This window comes from Mus caroli, unplaced genomic scaffold (genome assembly GCF_978045245.1).
Source record: "Mus caroli unplaced genomic scaffold, Mus_caroli_1 scaffold_4, whole genome shotgun sequence".
Lineage (NCBI taxonomy): Eukaryota > Metazoa > Chordata > Mammalia > Rodentia > Muridae > Mus > Mus caroli.
The window spans coordinates 136257902-136278988 of NW_028227259.1; the positions used below are offsets into that span (position 1 = coordinate 136257902).

General features: G+C 41.9%; 1 protein-coding gene and 1 pseudogene across 7 annotated transcripts in view; both read right to left on the minus strand.

Annotated features, from left to right (window-relative positions):
* Auts2 (activator of transcription and developmental regulator AUTS2) overlaps nucleotides 1–21087 on the minus strand; it is a 1097294-nt gene that overhangs the window by 649093 nt on the left and 427114 nt on the right. The gene's annotated exons all lie outside the window — the stretch shown is intronic.
* On the minus strand, nucleotides 7186–8333 carry LOC147005362 (high mobility group protein B1 pseudogene; annotated as a pseudogene).

Below are 21087 nucleotides of genomic sequence, written 5' to 3' on the forward strand. Positions count from 1 at the left end.
AAGTTGCGTGAAGAGGACCTGAAAAAAAAATGTGGTGGGAAGCAATTAATGACGACACTTGAGCAACCTGATACCAACCTTTTTACACCACATGTACATACATACATGTGAGTCCTATATGTAACATACAAACATGTATACAGGCATATATAGCACAAAAAACTACATAAATAAATGTGCTTTTAGCTCTAGACACAGAGTACCATATCTATCTCTTCCACACATCAGGCTGTTAGATTTAAACTGCTGCTGCAACTTCAGGTCCTTGAGAATCACCCTCCCACTTTCATCTGATATGAAGGTAATCTCTCTGCATCAGGCAGATTTCATCTTCACTTCTGTCACACAGAAAAAAAAAAAGCTGAAGTCATAGCTTAGGGCATGCAATCACAGGTCATTCTTCATGTTCAAACATTTATTTATTTATTTTTTGTTTACGTTGATGTGCATGCATGTGCATGGATGTGTGCAGATGTTCATATACACATGTGCCTGCATATATGAAGGTCAGAGGTCCATGTCAGATGGATAAGAAGGATTTTTGTTGTTATTGTTGTCTGTTTATTGAGACAGGCACTTTCGTTGGTCTGGAGCTGGACTGCCAGTGAACTGCCGGGATGGTCCTATCTCTGTACTTGAATCTGAATGTGTGCTACCATACCAGCTTGTTTTGTGTGAGTATCAAGAGATTGAACCCATGTCCTCGAAGCTACGTGGAACGATTTGGTCAAATGAGGGCGCTCTCTCTCTCTCTCTCTCTCTCTCTCTCTCTGCCATAAAGTGCATTTAGTAACATCTTCTACAATGTTTTCATGATTGACAGCAAGTATTCTTCTTCTCTGCAAATATCAGAAGTACTTGTGTCTTTATTGGTACAGTGATCAGAGTGAATATATACTGAGGGTCGTCCTCAGCTTTATAAGAAAGCTACCAAAGCAAAAGACAGGCAGTAAGCCAGAGAGCGAGCCAGCAAGCACCATTCATCCCTTTCCTCTCAGATGGACTGTGACCTGGAATTGTAAGCCAAATAAATCCTTTCCTCCCCTAAGCTCCTTTTGTCAGGGTATCTTATCACAGCAACAGAAGAGAAACTAGAACAGCATCCAAATGAAAGAATGGTCCAAAGAAACATGAGACGACTCAGAAATGATTTATATATAGTCAATGTAAACTAAAGAATCCGTGGCATTTACACGGTCTATAATAAACATGGAGGTAATTACACAGGATCCAGGATTGCCATGACGGAAAGCTAACTCTGCAGGGGAAAGATGCTGTGTGCAGAATCATAACAGAAGAAACATCTACTGCTTTCAGAAAGCTTAACCATACAGGCATAAATATTGCAGTCACTCTTTAAAAAAATATTTTGCTTCTATATTTAATTGTATACATGTGTGTGCAAATGGAGTTGTCTGAAGAAGCCAGAAAAGGGCACTGGATACCTTGGAGCTGTGAGTTGCCTCACATGGGTGTAGCAGGCCTGTTCAAGAGCAGCAAGTGCTCCTAACCACTGAACTATGTCTCCAGTCTAGCCTGAACCATTTTGTAACCAAGCCAGAGATGTCTTTTTAGGAAACAACAAACTGCAAAAGGCAGCTAAGACTGATCAAGCTACATATTTTGAGGGGAACCATAATATATTCAGTTGACAAACAAGTCTGCCAAGTAGCTCCTCTACATGTTGATCATGTCAACAAAATTAATTTGACATTTACAGCTATTCTGAGAATAAAATACAGTGCTTAAATTATTCTGTGGAAGCAACACGAGACAGAATTATTCAGTTGACAAAATCTAATTAGGTGAGAATTATTTCGGGTCATATGAATTATAAAACCTTTCACAGATAAGTATTTTAATTCAAAGTGGCTGGAAGTGTCATAGAATATTAATAGGTCCACAGACATTTGCTGTAATTTCACACTTCTGCCTCTGGGAGTGCCACTGAGTCCCATAAGGTTGACCTACATATTAATTTTTATCCTGCCTTCTTGGGCCTTTAGATATATAAGAAGGCAGGGAAAAAGCCAGGATGGATGGATGGATGGATGGATGGATGGATGGTTGGATGGGTTGGATAGATGATAGATAGATAGATAAATTCTTCTATGCTACTAGCTTTGCATGTGTTAATTTCTGTTTAAGTGATATCCAATTATCATTTCTGTCTCTCTGTGTGGTTCTGGGGTATACGTGCATGTGTAAATGTGAATAAAGTGCTTGCTATGGGGTGATGAGGGACAGAGTATAGCCACCTCGCACCCAGATAAATGCAGTAGGTAGGCATAGAATCCCATCTATAATCCCAGCATGCAGGAAGCAGACAGGACTCCGGAAAACAAGCAGATTGGCTTGATTAACTGAATCATCAAGCTCTGGGTTCAAGTGAGACCTTGCCTCAACATATAAATAATGCAGAGAAAGATCAGGAAAGACCTCTGGCCTAAACACACACACACACACACACACACTCATGCATGCAAATGCTTACCCGCATGTGCATATACAGAATGGAAAAACAGTACTGCGTTGACAATATAACAGAGAAGGAGGGGAGAGCAGGGATCACTGGAGGGGATGGTAAGCCAGACGTAAAGGGGGGGAGGTGAAATTATAAAGGGGATGAGGGGAGCAGGGAGAATCATTTGTAGCTGTGAAATGTGAAATCGTGTCCTTGCTTGTGTCTGTGTAAGAGTTAAAAGCTGCCTAGTAATAGGGCCCGTGGAGTTCTCCCCTGAGCCGCAGCCAAGGCCAGCAACCCTGCTATTAGAGACCTGCCAAGCTTTGTCAATGCAATCTGCTGACTGCCTTGAGTGACAAGCGATCAATATTCTCTGCTCTCATGGGTCATCACAGGTGACACAGGCCTAAGTAATAAAACAGCCCTGGCTGCCTCCTCTAACTTGAATGCTTCCCCAGCCACAATATTTCTTTTTTGTCTAAACGCCTCAGGCTAAATTTCTCAGAGATCGAACCATCTGATGGGGATAGAGATTCTGAGGAATTGCGAGGTGTCTGAATTGATGCTAGCCCGGGAAAGCTCAGTAGACTGGAGAAATAGGTTCAAGTAAATCGAAAATGACTAGCTACAGAGTTGTAATCTGCTAGCACCAGACCCTGTAGCAACAAGCCAATATGGAAGGGGGGGAAAAAGCATGCTGCCAACCAGTTACCACTAAGGCATCTGCTAAAATGAGAACCCATTTTTTTTCCCCCACATGGCTGTGTGGTTGAAAGGCCCTCACCCTGTGACATCTGTATAAATGGGAGGGATGAGCTCCTCCTACTGCAGGACGCCTTCAGGAATGATGAGTGGGGTGGGGCATACAACTTAGTAAAGTGCTTATCGCTTAACGATGAAGATGTAAGCTCGATGCCCAGAATGTACCTTAAGAAAATAACAAGGGTGGTGGTGTGTATTTGTAATGTAAATGCTGGGCACAGGACAGACAGATTCCTGGGCTCCCTGGCTAGCCAGTCTAGTCTACTTAAGTTCCAAACCAGTCAGATGAGATCAAGTTGAACGGGTTCTGAGGAATGATGGCAAGGTAGTCCATTAGTCTCTGCACATATATGGACACATATAAACACAAGTAAACCTACATACCAACGCAGAGGTCCAAACAAGCCTACACTAAACACACACATATACAGAGAGACAGAGGCAATAAATGGTCACTAGTCCCTACAGAGATTCTCTCAAAGCTAGGGCATACGGGTTGCTATCTTCCGCTATGCTCAAAGGGTACCAGCATCTCCTTCTCTAGCAAACTGCATGGAAAGTTCCTCGAGTCCCTCCACATCTATAGAAGCAGCCATTCGCATAGAACTGCCCAGTGAGGTGTCTGCTTCTAAACAACCCCTGAGAGAAAGACTGCTCAGAATTCCCGCATGGAATTGGATTCTTCAGGCAGTGACCCCAGAGGAAATTGGCAGACCGCTCAGGGTGATCAACCTTTTAACCCCCACTGTGAATTGACTGTTGATGATGAGGCCCAGAAGAAATTTAGAGAGGGCACACAGGTCTTGCTATCTCCCTCACAGACTTATTTTTAAACCTAGAGACCGTCTGTCATTCCCCAGTGCAATCTTAAATGCTAAAACATTTTTTTTTTATCACATGTAAACACACCTTTTTTGGTATGTATCCACCAATCCATCCTCCCCCACAACGACCATACTGAGTATGAGGACAGCAAAGGCGCCTTCGGCTCTCTTCTGTAAGCACACATGGGTAGCGAGAGAGGCAGAACTGTCATCAGGGAACACAAAATCCCACTTTGAATACTGCTAAGAACCAAAGTTCCCAGGATGGGTGCCTCTAGACATAAAGTTTTGGCATTCATCCTATGTAGGATAAATGGATTGAAAATGAAGAGTTTTGACTTGTATTTTCTTGAATTTATTTCTCATTGACTGTAAGTTTTTATTTTCTTTCATCCTTTCCCCTTTGTAATTATTACAAAATAATCCTGTTCCAAAATGTCTAACAAGTGTGTGCTTGTGGTAATAGGGTGTTCCCACAATAATGCTCGCAAGCTGTTTTATATTCCACTATTCATGTGTTAGAATTTAAAAGGAAAATCTGTGGATAGTCCCTCAGCCCTGAGGGAGGCAAAAGCAGGAAGTTCAGCTACAGACTCAAGGTCTGCCTAGAACACATAGCAACTTCCAGGCTGGTTAGAGCTACCCAGGGAGACCATGGTCCTCAGGGAGGGAAAAACAACTGAAAAGTCAACTAGTTAAGAAGCCATCCTAAGTCAACTTGGAACACAGTGTTGGCTAATAGCTGACAGCTAACTCTTTCCAAACTGGAGTACAAGTGATTTTAAGATGGAGAGTCCTCAAAGGTATGAATAGGGTCTCTTTCACAGACAGTAGTTCATGTCTAATGAGCAGTACCACGGGACAGACCTGTCAGAACCACATGGGATAGAGAAGCCTCAAGCAGGACTACCCAGGATTACTAAGAGAGACATTTATTGGCCATATTCTAGTCTAGGCAATTAGGATTAATTACAAAGGGAAAATCTGACCTAATTGATCCCACATTACACAGCTACAAATTAATGAAGTCATGGTCCTAAATAACTGAGGGATCAATACTTAAGTGTCTGAACACTCCTAGAGAGTATACAGGCTAGCTTGGCACCTACAGGGTGGTACTCAGTGTCTCTGTGAACAAGCCCACCAAGGGCAGAGGGCTAGTGGACTGGAAAGATGGGACAATGGCTCGATAAGTAAAGCTCTTGCTACACAAGCACGAAGATCCGAGTTCGGATCCCCAGACCAATGTAAAATATACAGAGACTATAGTGAGCACTTGTAAGCCCAGTGCTCGGAACGGGTAAGGGCAGATAGGAGGATGCCTAGACCCACCAGCCACCCATCTGATTGAGTCAGGATGCTGATGCAGAGACCCTCTCAAAAATAAGTGGAGAGACTTGTAAGATAACAAGTAAAGACACACATGTTATAGCAGGAGAAAACAAATTCCTACCAATGACTCAAACACACACACACACACACACACACACACAGAGAGAGAGAGAGAGAGAGAGAGAGAGAGAGAGAGAGAGAGAGAGAGAACACAAGTGAGCAGTCTGGTCTATACCCGAGAGCTTTGCTCAGCCTGTCGATTCCCAACCCCCGTCCCTGAGATATGTCCTCCCTCTCTTGCCTACACAACTACTCTAATCACCCTGAAGCCTTGATAGACCCCGGGTTAAGTTGGCCACATACTTAAAAGGGTATAGGACTTAGCTTTAGCCCCCAATGCTTTAGAAAAAGACGTGGAAGCCATTCAGATGTGAACGGCAGTCAGATGTCTCAGCGCTGAAAGGAACTCTCTAGTCCAGGATGACTGCCTCAATCCTCTCGGATTATCACTGCTTACTGAAAGGTCTCAGGCTGAGAATCCCACTTCTTCAGAAAGTGCACATGCCCAAGGCAAAGGGAGTGATGGCTTGGATCTCCCCCTGACATGTGTGTCACTTCTCTGTGGCTTCTTAAGCACCTCTGCTTTGGTAAGAAAGCTTGTCAGGCAAAGATGTGACAGGATGCCCAGTGGCTGACTTAATCACTTTCTCGGTTTGACTGCCTTTCTTCTGATAAGCTGCATTCAGCATTAAATCCACTCAGATGCTAAGGACAATGTCCTAACAAACTGTCACTACTGTGGATATTCTATGTCAGAAGGAACACCAAGTATTATACAATGACCTCAGAAACAAAATCATATGAATTCTCAAAATTTAAATCGATTGATTAGTCTACAGATGTTCTGGTTAAAAAAAAAAAAAACAACAACCACAAAGCAAATCATTTTTACATGATTTAAATACTCTTGCAGTTATATACTTTCATAACAAAATTAAAATATAGTAAATATTCTTTGAAAATATATTTAATTTTTTGTATAAAATTTCAAAATGCAAAAATAGTATCAATTGGTATATAGAGATGCCTCCGTTGGCAAAGTACTTCCCTTGAAAGCAGAAGGACTTGAACTAGACCCTGAATATCCACATAAAGTATGTTCTGATCTGGGGATGCAGAGACAAGTAGATTCTAGGGGTTCACGAGCCATACAGCCCAGTATATTTTGTGAGTCCCAGGCTACTGAGAAACTTTGCTTAAGGATACAAAGGGAATGGAGCTTGGGGAAGCATGGGTTGTTCTTTGGCCTGCATATGTACGCACACATATTGCATACAAACCGGCAGGTAGCTTAGGCTTATCAGGTATTGGTTGACATATACTATTTTAATTGTACAAGGATCTCCAAATTCGATTGTGTCTCTCAGTAATGTTAGCAAATCAACACCAACCAACATTCTGAGAAACCATCACTGCTATTACACAGATGCTTTCTAGAGTCTACAGAAGGGGACTTTCTACTCTCACCATTGAAAAACTCAAGGCTTCATCGCCAGAAAACTTGACAATTTTCCTAAAGGCATAGAGATTCTTCCTTGCTACTTTTAACTGCACTTCTTACTTATGTGTATTGCATTCTTTAGATACTTAACTCCCTTTCTCATTCCTGTTGACTCGAAATTAGCTGAGCTAATCTAAGGGACAGAAGTTAAACACCCCAGTCTTTAATTTTTTTAAATGTTTTATTATTTTTTTTAATAAAAAAAATTGTATTTACTTAGAAGCATTCAGAATGTCAACAAAACAGCCGCAATTTTTTTTTTTGCAATTACAGAGTGGTATTCAGTTAACAGAACAACAATTATCTTCGTATAAGCTGCATCAGAGACAACTGAAGATGAAAAAAATAAAACCCAAAAATAAAACCAAAGGGAAAAAAAAAACCAAAAACAAACTACTGTCCCCATATATAACTAATTTGTGCTGTGCACCAACAAGAACCTGCTTTAAATTTCCATGCCAATTTACAACCCCCAGACTGTACCAGGCAAGGTTAGTGGCTATTGAAAATACCACCAGGACAGGGCTATCTAAAGACACATTCGGTAGTGTGTTAACTATACAGAAAAAGACACTGTACAGTTTAAAAACAAATCTTACACAGCCTTACATTTCAATTTTTTTCTTTAAAAGGAGTGAGTTGTGTACAGCGGGGTTAAATGCTTTATAGACAAGAAAAAAAAAACTGCGCTAGAACCAACTTATTCATCATCATCTTCTTCTTCCTCATCTTCGTCTTCCTCTTCTTCTTCCTCTTCCTCATCTTCTTCATCCTCCTCATCATCTTCCTCTTCCTTCTTTTTCTTGCTCTTTTCAGCCTTGACCACCCCCTTTTTTGCTGCATCAGGTTTTCCTTTAGCTCTGTAGGCAGCAATATCCTTCTCGTACTTCTCCTTCAGCTTGGCAGCTTTCTTCTCATAGGGCTGCTTGTCATCTGCTGCAGTGTTGTTCCACATCTCTCCTAGTTTCTTTGCAACATCACCAATGGATAAGCCAGGATGCTCGCCTTTGATTTTGGGGCGGTACTCAGAACAGAACAAGAAGAAGGCCGAAGGAGGCCTCTTGGGTGCATTGGGGTCCTTGAACTTCTTTTTGGTCTCCCCTTTGGGGGGGATGTAGGTTTTCATTTCTCTTTCATAACGAGCCTTGTCAGCCTTTGCCATATCTTCAAATTTCCCCTTTTCTTTAGCAGACATGGTCTTCCACCTCTCTGAACACTTCTTGGAGAACTCTGAGAAGTTGACAGAAGCATCCAGGTGCTTCTTCTTGTGCTCCTCCCGGCAAGTTTGCACAAAGAATGCATATGAGGACATTTTGCCTCTCGGCTTCTTAGGATCTCCTTTGCCCATGTTTAGTTGATTTTCCTCCGCGAGGCACAGAGTCACCCAGTGCCCGTCCGGCTCGCGCTTGCCCCGGCACTGTCTCTATGGAGCTCAATGTACTGCAATCTAAATGTTTTATTTTTTACTGGATATTTTATGTCTTTACATTTCAAATGTTCTCCCCTTTCCTAGTTTCCTGTCTGGAACACCCTCTACCATCATCCCTCCCCCTGCTTCCATGAGGATGCTCCCCCACCCAACTCCCCACCCTGACATTCCCCTACACTGGGGAATTAAGCCTTCCCAGGACCAAGGGCTTCTCCCCCCACTGATGTCCAACAAGGCCATCCTCTGCTACATATGCAGCTGGAGCTATAGGTCCCTCCATGTGTACTGTTTGGTTGGTGGTTTAGTCCCTGGTAGCTTGGGGGGAGAGGTCTAATTGGTTCCTTGAGCCCTTCACCTATTAACTCCATTGGGGACCCCATGCTAAGTCCAATGGTTGGCTACAAGCATCTCCCTCTATATTTTTCAGGCTCTGCCAGAGCTTCTCAGGAGAGCCTCTTAGCAGACAGCTACAACAGGCTCCTGTCAGCAAGCACTTCTTGGTATCCACAATAGTGTCTGAGTTTGGTGTCTGCATATGGGATGGATCCCCAGGGGGCCAGTTTCCAGATGTCCTTTCCTTCAGTCTCTGCTCCACACTTTGTTCCCCTATTTCCTTTAGGCAGGAGCCCTTCTGGGTTAAGAAATTAGAGATGGGTGGGTGGCCCCATCCCCCAACCAGGGGCCTTGCCTAACCTCTGGATATGGTCTCAATAGTTTCTCCCTCCCCTTTGTTGGACATTTTAGCTAATCTCATCCCTTTTGGGTCCTGGGAGCATCTTGCTTTCCTGGCATCTGGGACTTGCTGGTGGTTACCTCCAGTTCCCTATACCCCAAAGCTACATTCAAATTTCTGACCCTCTGTATACTATCTATGTCTCCTCACATAAGTGTTCCTGCCCCCCTCCCTTTCCCCTCTTCTCTTCCTCCCAAGTCCCTCCAACTCTCTACTTCCCATGAGTATTTTGTTCCCCTTTCTAAGAAGGACTGAAGCGTCCACATTTTGGTCTTCCTTCTTCTTGAGTTTCATGTGGTCTATGAATTGTATCTTGGGTGTTCTGAGCTTTTGGGTTAATATCCACTTATCAGTGAGTGCACACCATGTGTGTTCTTTTGTGACTGGGTTACCTCACTCAGGATGATATTTTCTAGTTCCATCCATTTGCCTAACAATTTCATGAAGTCATTGTTTTTAATGGAGTAGTGCTCCATTGTGTGAATGTACCACATTTTCTGTATCCATTCCTCTGTTGAAGGACTTCTGGGTTCTTTCTATCTTCTGGCTATTATAAATAAGGCTGCTATGAACATAGTGGAGCATGTGTCCTTATTATAGGTTGGAGCACCTTTTGGGTATATGCCCAGGAGTGGTATAGCTGGGTCCTCAGGTAGTACTTTGTCCTGTTTTCTGAGGAACTGCCAGACTGATTTCCAGAGTGGTTGCACTAGCTTGAAATCCCACCAACAATGGAGGAGTGTTCGTTCCTCTTTTTCCACATCCTCACCAGCATCTGCTGTCATCTGATCTTAGCCATTCTGATGGGTATAAGGTGGAATCTCACCATTGTTTTGATTTGCATTTCCCTGATGACAATGACCTCAAGAAGTTAGACCAAAGAAAACCCTATTAAAAATGGGGTACAAAGGTACACAAAGAATTCTTAACTGAGGAATATGGAATGGCTGAGAAGCCTCAGTCTTCAGAGGACTCACTGCTTTGCTGACAATTCTTTGTTTAGAGGCGGTGATGGGAAAGTATCCTAAGGATGTTAAGTTGTACCTTTCCTCTCCTGTCCCTAACACCCTGTTCTTGAATAAGGTAAAACTGAGTATCACTGCATGGGAACTGGAAGATCCTGCATCAGATCTGGCAGGACCCTATGAGTCAGCCAGCCTCCTCACTGTGCCCTGATTCCTGTAACCTTGCTATGGAGGGCTGTAAGACCAGAATACAGTTCTGGGAGGAGAAGAGACAAATGAGTCACAAAAGACCAGTCCTGTAAAGTGCTTTGTACTAAAGGAAAACTTTTAAGATCCTGTAAATTATTTACTGGGTTATAGATCTGAAAAATAAAAATTGTAAGTTAAAACTACATAGGGATGGAGCGCTGGCTCAGCTGTTAAAAGCAAATATTACTCTTTACAGGGGACCTCAGTTTAGTTCTCAACAGCCACATCAGGTAGCTCAAAGCGGTTTGAACTCTAGGTCTTAGTGATCTGACAGTCTTTTCTGGACTTCTGGGGCGTCAACATACACATGGCACATACATATATATAGGCATACTTAAAAATAAACTAAATCTTTTTTCAATGAAACTTTATTCTAGGACAACCAGGACAATATAGAAAAACCGTATCAAAAAAAAAAAAAAAACAAAAAACAAACACAAAACAGAAAAAAAAACTTCATTAAACTGTAAAGTTAAAAGGCAAATGGATTTTTAAAAGATGTTGAATATATGTAATGAAATACTATTTAACCTTTAAAAAGAAATTCCTACCATTTACAACAGCATGGATACAATTAAAGAATACTCAACTTAATTAAATATATCAAGTACAGAAAGACAAACACTGCATGTTCTTAATTATATGTAGAACTAAAACAAATGAATTCATAAAAGCAGAGAGCAAAATAGCAGTTACTCAGGCAGGGTCAAAGTGAAAAACATCTTAGGCAGGGCATGGTGACTATAATTATTAACAGAGTATTTTACATCTCTAATCTGCCAGAGACTGAACTGCAAATGTCCTAGCCACAAAGAATTTTAAAGATGAAGAGTAATGGCTACATTAATTCTCACTAAAGACATACATTCTATCATTCTCTACCTGACCATGGATGGAAACAATTATAAATTGCCAATTTAGAATTTAAGAGATATAAAAATTCATGACACTGGATATATAATTTTTTAATCATTATAAAACCTTAAAAATTGATGACAAATTATCTATACTGATTTTTCCTTATTATTGTGTGTGGCAATCACCACACACCGAAAGTGAAAAGATAATTCAGAAAACCTTTTAGTTGACAAAGTTTTCAGTGCACGCCAGCACTGGCTTTCTGCTTGTTTCCTTGTTTGTTTGGGGATAGGTCTGATTACAGAGATCAAACAGGCCTGAGCTCACAGAGGTCCACCTGCCCCTGCCTCCAGATCAGGGACATGAACCATCATTCCCAGCATGCCCTCTTGGGATCTGCTGATAAACTGGACTCTTCATTACTGTTAACTGAATGTACTTACTGTTTTATTTTCTATTCATCACAGAAGTAGGAAAAGGAAAAGTTTCATTTGTTCTGTTTTGTTTTTATTGTGACATATCATCAGAAATGTACCCGAGAAAAGGCTGTGGACAATAGGAACTGCACATGTGAATGTGGTGGTGAGAATAAAATTCCAAGATTGAATTATGAGTAATTAAGTTGGCTTACTGCATAAAACCCACAGGCAGAATTTCGTCCAGAGAACATGTAGGAAAAGGCTCCATGCAACAGTCCACAGGTATAATAACAGCACTCCTACCTACAGGGAGATGGGAGCTGGGATAGGAAAATTGTCCAGAAGGTTGAAAACCAGTTATCTGACATGCACAGCACAGCAGACACAAGAGAATTCCTGTTCAGAAAAGTAGGAGAGATTCAACTCCCAGAATTTGTTACCTAACCTCCACTCATGTACTTTAGCACCTGTGGATCCTCAGCCCCCTCCATTCTAAAAGAAGGTTTGTTCAGATGTGATGTTTAGGGGACGTTGTTATACATGTCTTTAATAATCCACCACAGTTTCAATCTCAGAGAAAGTAGAGAGTAAAGGAGCGTTGCGCAGAGCTTAAGACAATCTGCGACAGCATCATATGCTTTTTGGGAGCTTACTGCAATCCTAAGGTCACAGAGAAACCTGTATAAAAGAACTTTTCCATTCTAACTATCAAATTCCAGAATTCATTCTGACTTACCCACTAAGGGTCCATCAAACACTGAATTTGTTCTAAGAGTTACTTGTGGCAAGGTCTTGCTTACCCTGTGCTGTGTTCCAATTCACTAAGTAGCAAAGGGAAACTCAAAACTTACTGGGATAAACTTTGCTGGGATAAGAAGTATCCATTCCTATGCTTGATTTACACAGGTCTAACAATAGAATGCAGGGCACCATGCATGCTAGTAGAAACCACACTCAAGGTCCCTAACATGACCTTTCTGGCCAAGTACCCCTTGTTTATATCTCTGGGTGAAAACAAAGGCCAGCAATGGAGCAAGCCCTCTTCATAGGCACAGGGGTGAAGGAAATCAGGTGGCTGGTCCTCAGGAGTTGACAGGAAACCCTACTGCTGGGAGACAGAGGATGGTGACCTTTTGTCCCGGGGTGAAAGCAGCTGTGTCCACTCTCTGTTTGTTGGATTTGTGTTGCTTTCTGTTTCCAGTGTGAAAGGAACTATTTCTGGAGCTGACCTGGGTACAAAAGCCCAGGTCCACTGAGCTTTCTTGTTGAGCTGAATACGCAGCAGAGCAGAGGGTAAACGTCTTTGAGCAGCCAGGTCAGGGAATGCAGATGTGGATTCAGGTCTGGCTGACAGCACCATACCAGGCGTCTCTAATCTTCCCAGTTAGCTCTAAATCGGCATGGTGTACAGGAGCCCTTGACACAGGGCAGACAAACGGGACTCTCTAAAGGGATAAAAAGCAGTCTGCTGCAGTCGGGTGCTGAACACAATCCAAAGCCTTCATTCTCTGAGCTGGAAATGCTCCACAGAAACCCATCCCCACTGGGGACTCGTCCTGGCTCTTCTGTAGTGTAGGGGTGGCTGCTAGTTTGACACTGAGAAAAAGATGATGTTCCAAGAACTTTGAACTGGGGGATTAAAAAGCACACGTGTGCCTTCCTTCCCTCTACCGTCTGTCTGCTGCCTGGAGCAGGCAATGTCTTAAGGAGAAACTGGGAAGATGGTCTTTACTGATGACCTTTCCCATGAAAGGGTGCTGTGTGCTGTGCATTTCTGTAGGCTCCCAGAGGAAAGATGACAGACAGCCGGAGAGCAAGGGCAGAGCAGGACAGCAGGAGCCTGAGCTCCATGCTGACAGGTTTTTGGTTTTTTTGTTTTTTGTTTTTTGTTTTTTGTTTTTTTGTTTTGTTTTGTTTTTTTAAAAGGTAAACTGAAAGAAATAAACCAAAGTCAGGTGGATCATAAGTAACGATTGCCGCTGGCCCAGCACATCGGGGCTCCATCCCAAGCACTACATGGGGTTGGGCATAGTGCTGCACACGGATGATACCAGCACTCAGGGAGGCAGTGACAAGAGGATCAGAATGCCAAGGTCATTGAAAGACAGCCTAGGCCACAGAAGACCCAGATTAAAAACAATGGTACAATCTCACTTATCAAAAGAAAGGAAAAAGGGAGGGGTAGGGAGCTTCTTAGAAATCTTGGGGCAAGAAACTTGAGAGTTGCTAACTGGATTATGGGGTTAATGCTAAGACAATGCTTCTCCCTTGAGAAGCCCATACCCACACTTGGGTATCTTACTCTCTGTGGTGTATGCAACCATGTGCATCTTTTTGAGCATGTCCTGTGTATGTGCAGTGGCCAGAGAAAGACATCGAGTGTCCCTGGCTATCACTGTCCACCTAATTCCCTTGAGACAGGTTCTCTCACTGAACTTGGAGCAAAATGGCAGCCAGCAAGGCCCAATAATTCTTTTGTCTGCTCTCCAAAGCACTGCGATTATATGGACAAACACAGCCACGTCTAGCTCTTTCTGTGATCTCAACTCAAGTCCCCATGCTTGTGTAGCAAGTGCTCTGACTGACACACTCCCTCCCCCCATTTCCCTAATCCCAATACTTTGAGATATGAAGCATAGCTTCTCACTTCAGACCGAACTTTAGCCCTTCTGTTGACGGAAGCAGCTTTCTAGTTCAAGTTGCTATTGTCTTGCTGTGAAAACGTCAAGAAGCTGCATGAGGAACTTATGAAAAAATCTTATGTTGCTCACTGTTCTGGATACTCAGTCAAGGTTCCTTGGCCCCATGGTCTCAGGAATGTATGAAAAGGAGGTACAAAGGTCAGAGAGAAGCAAATGGACTAAGGACAAGTTATTAACTTCAAAGACATGACTCCCAATGATCCATACCCTCCAGAGAGACTATATCCAAAAGTGTCTAGAACATCCAAACACAGCTATAGTATCAGAAGGACACATGAACTTCTTCCCTGGATGATAGACATCTCACCACAAAACATAATGGACCACCTATGAAATACCAGCTAGAAGGAAAAGCTATATTTAAAGGAACAGGAAATATAAAAAAGGACCCCACTATGTGGCCAGGTTGCCCTTGAACTGACATCAATCCTACTTCAGCCTCTGATATGCATGAGCTACAAAACCTAGTTACCTGTCTCTGTCTCTCTTTGTCTGTCTGTCTGTTTGTCTGTCTCTCTAACAAAAAAAGACATACTTTCTGGTTCTTTCTGAATTTTATTTGGAGGTACCACTTATCAGAGGCATATGGTAGAACCTAGTGACCTATTTAAAATCCATTTCATTCTTCATTATTGAGAGAAGTTTCATACTGGAAATATGGTTTTCCTGGGAAGGTAAGACAATTCAATGAATAAAGATGCTCACTGCAAAGTATGAACATCTAAATTCAATTCACACATGGTAGAGACGGAGAAATGGCTCTCTCTATCACACATGCATCATGACACACACACACACACACACACACACACACACACACACACACACACCAAAAATGTTAAAAAAGGATTGCATTCTTATTTGTGTATAAAATATAGACTGTGCTTCCTGGTAGTACTGTGGTACTGACATAAAACCCTATTAGGATTTTACCTATTAATGGGATAATACTTGTTAGGTCTTAGGGTTTGTGAAAATGAATCTTGATTGTCAAGTTGACAAGATCGGACATATCTGTAAGGAAGTTTCTAGATTGGCTTAGTTGAGGCAATAAGACCCATGTTGAATCCCATTACCCAGCAGCCTCCCATGGGCTAAGGTCCCACACCATAGAAAAAAGAAAAGGTCAGCTGAATACCAGCTTTCATCTCTGCGTCCTTGATAATTATGCACACAATGTGAGCAGCTGCCTTGATTTCTTTGTTGCCATCCCTTCCTTCCACCAGATGGACTGCACCCTTGATCTAGGTGACAAAGCCAACCTTTCCTTCCTTAAGCTGATTCTGTCAAGCATTTTGTCACAGCAACAAGAACCAATTACTCAATGCAGGGTCCCTAACATGGGAAAGGACTCATGATGGTCACAGTTTCAAACCAACAAGAAAACAGGCATTTCTCCCCCTGCCCTCCAAGAATTTAAACAGGTCACTGTTTTAATTTTTCTTATGACAAGAGAATTAAAGGTGTGAGACTTGTATTAAAATATTAAGTTAATTAAAGCTCCCTATTAAAATTTTAAGACAGTGCAAGAGAACAGGGCAACATGACCACAATAAATATGGCAAATGTGTCATTGTGCTTCCAAAAAGAATAATCCCTGAACCTGAGTAGCCCTTTGTAATGAGAACAGGTTGAAAAGAGATGATGACGTCATAAACAATACTTAGGGTAGAACGCTGATAAGGGCCATGGAGACACGGGAACTTTATACCTTTAATATCATGGATTAGAGGAGAAACCTCTCGGTAGTTTTGCTTTTATTTTATGACTGTGGTTGGGGCAGACTGGTGGGTGGAATTCTACTTCCTACTTTTAAAATTATTCTCACAACCTTACTTTTATGTACAGTGCCTTCCTTATTATTTAAAATATTCTTATTTTTCTCTTTTCCAGAACACAAGGCCAGTTACTTTGTGTAATTTGTGTAGAAAAGAGACACATATTTGTCCTGATAAACTTTATTTTATAGAACATTCAGTTTGATTTCCTCAGTGGGTTAGCTTACTCAACAGTGACATACCTTCTCACGGCCATGCATCTATCTGAATTATGGCTGTTGTTTTTGACCTGAACCATATGTCTTGACTGTTACAATCTATAACATAGCCAACTGTTATAACACAGAATACAGGTTACACCTGGGGAAGGTAAAAAAAAGGCTCAGATATTTGCAGCACAGGCATAAGCAAGTGAATCTGGATCCCCAGAACCTGTGTAAGACACCAAAGACAGCTAGCGGCACACATCTGTGTTGTACCTGTGTGGTAGGGAGCAGACTGGAGGATCCTAGGAGCTCATGAGCCTAGCTACAGTTCAGGGAGAGAGAGACCCCTCCTCAAAGGTATAATGCATTCACAAAGATACATGTACACACACCTACAACCATCCACCTACCCTCCCCACCACCCCCACAGACAAAAACACGTATACACACACACACACACACACACACACACACACACACACTCTTATAATTCAATGCTATTACAATCTTTGAAATATTGGAATCTCTTGAGTATTGAATCAGATTATTTTATGTCCTGAAGAATTTTACTTTTATGTAACAGGAATTGCTAAAAATATTCCATTGACATGAACAACATAACGAGGAAGCTAGTTCACTCTGATGGCCAATCTTAATGGGAAGATATTGCTTAATAAATGTTATCTTAACCCAGGTATCTGTAATTAAGCCAAATCAAGCGACGTCTCAATGACTGGCTTACAACAGTGAGCGAGAGAGGACTTATCAAGTCACCCTACAAATCAGTGACAATAATCCAGATCTTCATCCTGCACATTCATCCCCATTAGCCACGAGTTGAAATTTAACAGTGGTGTGTCACTTACCATCTCCCACCGCAGCCATGAGCTCCAAGTGACACAGCACTCACCCCCTCAGACCTCTGTGCTGATCTACCGTTTGGACCCCCTCAGAGGCTCTAGTCCATAACTACACGTTCAGAAAACAAGTGCTGCCTCACTCTTTACCTAATTACATTGACATTTAAATACTTTTTAAAGTAACCAGTGTAAATATTAAGATTATGAACAGAAACGTACCCATGAAAAGTTTACAATGGCCTCTCTGCCATGTCCCCCAGGCCTCACTATTCACCTCAAGCTGGTATGAGATTTGATATCCCCCTGCCTGTGCCTTATAACGTTATACCACCATGTCTTACTGTACTTCTCATGCTATACTACATAGCATCCTTCCCTGACAAGAAGGGAACAAAATATCCTTCAGTGTGGGGGGTGGGGGGAATATAGTATAGAAATGTTCAAAGAATGGAGTGCTACACAATGCTGTTAAGAAATGAGCTAAGTCAATGAAAAGGAGATGAACCTTAGGGGCACATTTCTAAGTGACAGAAGAGAATCTGAAAGGCTACAAAGAATTACAAATACCTTGTGTGATTTCATTCTTTTTAAAAACAGCATCTCATTTAGCCCAGACTGACCTTGAACTCACTAGAGAGCTAACACTGACTTTCAAATCCTGGTGCTCTTATCTATGCCTCCCAAGTGCCAGAATAAAAGACATATACACTGTGGTGGGTGCTATTATGTCAACTCGACATATCTAGAATTATCTGGGAAAGTAGTTTCAATGGCAGCCTGTCTAAATTAGGTGAGATGAGGTATTATCTTGGCTACACTGAGGTGGGAAGATGTTAGGTATTTTATCACAGCGACAGGAACCTAAACTAAGATGTGCAGGATCCTCTGCTTATATAAGAATGACAGCCTTAAAACGGCCAAACTATGGACAATAAAACCATCATAGGTTGAGTCCAAAGAAGAAAGATGGATAAGTAAGTAGAGCACAGATAATCTCAGACATGTGGATTATTCTGTACAAAACCATAATGGTAAATGCATGTCATTATACCTTAGACAGAATTCACGGAATGTATGAGGGAAAAGAATGAATTCTAATGTAAGCAGTGAACATTGTATGATTAGATTCCATCGTGTGGATTCATCAGCTGACATAAATGAACACTCGGGTGCCTGTCACATGTCGCCAGTGAGGGAAGCTGCATGTTAAGTAAGAGGCAGGCAGGATAGAAAAATATCTCCTTTTATCACATTTTCTTCTGTGTCATAAAACTCCCGTTTAAAAGGCCATTAAAATATACATAATCGGGGACAGAAAGAGGCTCAGTGGGCAGGTACTTGCTGCCCATCCCAGGAAACCTAAGTTTAATCCCCAGCTCTTCCATGGTAGAATGAGCAAACTGACTCTTACAGGTTGAACCACATGTGCACTCCCTTGCCACGTCCACGCCAATGAAATAAAACACACTAACAGTGAATAGATCATCTATATGTATGTGCATATATATTAATTATATAAAGTGATACATGTTATCAGAACTGAATCCCCCTAAAGCAGCGATTCCAATACAGATAAACAGTAAAGTACGAAATCTTAGGTGTCTGAGTAAGTTTAAAAACAGAAGGTCTGCAGGTAAGGTGGCCAGATTACACCGGCTTTGTCCTCAGTTTCAAAAGCTTTTATAATCACTGTTAGTCTTTTTTAAAGCTATTCTCCAATCATTGTAGGAACTGATTGGAAATGTCCCCTGGGGTTCAGATAATGCTACTGGGGAGGGAGCCTTGTAGAAGCTGGCTTTGCTTTTCATCTTCCATGGAGATTTACCTGAGAATCAAGCAGCCATTGTTCTATGAGGTCTCCATGTTCCCTGGCTGATGGAATGAGGCCATGGATGTTTCTGCAGAACACCAGATGTGGTAGATGAGAAGAGAACCTAGATGGTTCCTGCACACAGCTGGCTCCATCTGACAGTTAAGTAGACATCCAGCTTGGCTTATTGCTGTGCTTTTAAAATATGCCTCTCTACTCAAAAAGTTTTTAAAGTATAGAATAGATTACATTAGTTTCATAAGTGCCTTATTTCAGCAAAATCTTTCATCTGACAAATATTCTAAAATAACAGTTTCTGTCAACCAATAGAAGCCATGTTAATGAACCATGTATTTATTTTTAAAATTTATGAATGTAAGTACAAGTCTTTGCAGTGTTTTGTTCTGTCTTTAAGGTGTGTGTGTGTGTGTGTGTGTGTGTGTGTGTGTGTGTGTGTGTGTCAGAGAGAGAGAGAGAGAGCATGAGCGTGCTTATGTGTAGGTTTCTAAACATACAATGCTGCTCCTCTTGGAAGCCAAGAAGATGATGTTGGATCTCCAGCAGCTGATACGACAGGTAGTTGTGAGCCCTGTGACAAAGGTGCTGCGATCCAGATTCAAGTACTCTTGATAACAGCAAATGCCCTTAACTACTGAGCCTTCTCAGCGTTGAAGCTTTTTGGGTTTTATCATCAGAGACATACCATTCCTCAGGATGAAGCATCATAGCCATCCCGCAAGTAAACAAAGTTATGCAGAAAATGCTTCAGTAGCACCAGAGTCCTGAGCCATCAGGGGGCAGCAAGTACAAGCCGCTCGCCCACGCCTGATACTGTATCCATGGATACTCCCTCCACCTCAAGCTAGCCGGGTTCTTTCAAAGTCAGCCGGAGAGGACGAAAGGCTCAGGGGACCCAGAAACTTTGGAATAGACAAAGAAGCAATACCGAGGCTGCCATTTTAGGAAGGAACACTATCCCTAGCTTTGAATCTTTACAACAAGAATGGAAGTGCTTGTTCCATAGCAGGTGCTGTTGCTAGAGCAAGTGAGCTATCACAAAGCACCTGGAAAGTTGACTACCCAATGGCACATCACTCTCCTGCTAAGAGTGTTCTCAGAGACTCTAAAACTTTGAATAAATGACTCTAAAACAAGCTTATCTTTCTAAGCTCTACCAATCCATTATCCTAGGGACAAGACCAATCAGATCATCTGGCATGAATACACCCAGAAATCTTGATACATGATCAGGAAGTGGGCAGTCTCCTATATTTAAAGTTGATCACACAGGATTATAGGAACTCCCTCTTGGTAAGGTTCATTGAATGAATAACCAACAGCAACAGCTGGATCTCACACAAGACAAGCATGAGCTTAGGTTTAAACAAACTGTAAATATATATGTGCATATGAATGTTTGTGTGCACATATGCATAGAGGTATGTGTGATAGAGGTATGTATGATGAACTGAAACAGGTAATATGTTTTCAGACCCTTCCTATATATTTGCCATTTTTGAGAGAATGTTAGTTCAAAAAGAAGCAGACTTTAAAACAAGCCCTGAGGCCAGACTAGAAGAAGAACCAAAACCATGGGCATCTGAAGACATCTGGCTCAAGAGTCAGCTTTTACAGTTATGTGTAAAAGAAATCATGACAGGAGTGCACATTAGCAATCACTGGAAACACTGGAGCCTGCCATGCAAGAACAAGGTGCTCTTTTAATCCAGGTCTCACCTCTTCTCTCAGGAATTAGCTCCATATAAAGGAGTGAAATGTGAGCTACAGAAATTACAAATTCAAATGTCTTCTACCATCCATCATCTTTACCTGGTATTTCATGTTTGGAGAGGGCTAAAACCTCACTTGCAAAGGCGGATGGGTCTATAGCACACAGAGCAAACCTCATCTTACAGAGACATCATTGCCTGTATTTAAAATGCTCTTAAAAAAAAAAAAAAAAGAGTGCCTGCACAGTCCATCTAATACCCTGAGTTTGTTCCACACACTTGGCTGTGTGCGCAGACGCACTAGTTTTCTAAGATCTTATTTCTCACATTTAGGGAGGTTGTCTATGCAGGCTATGAGGGATATCTTCCTGGTTCTAGCAACAGCACAATCACTATCCACTGCAT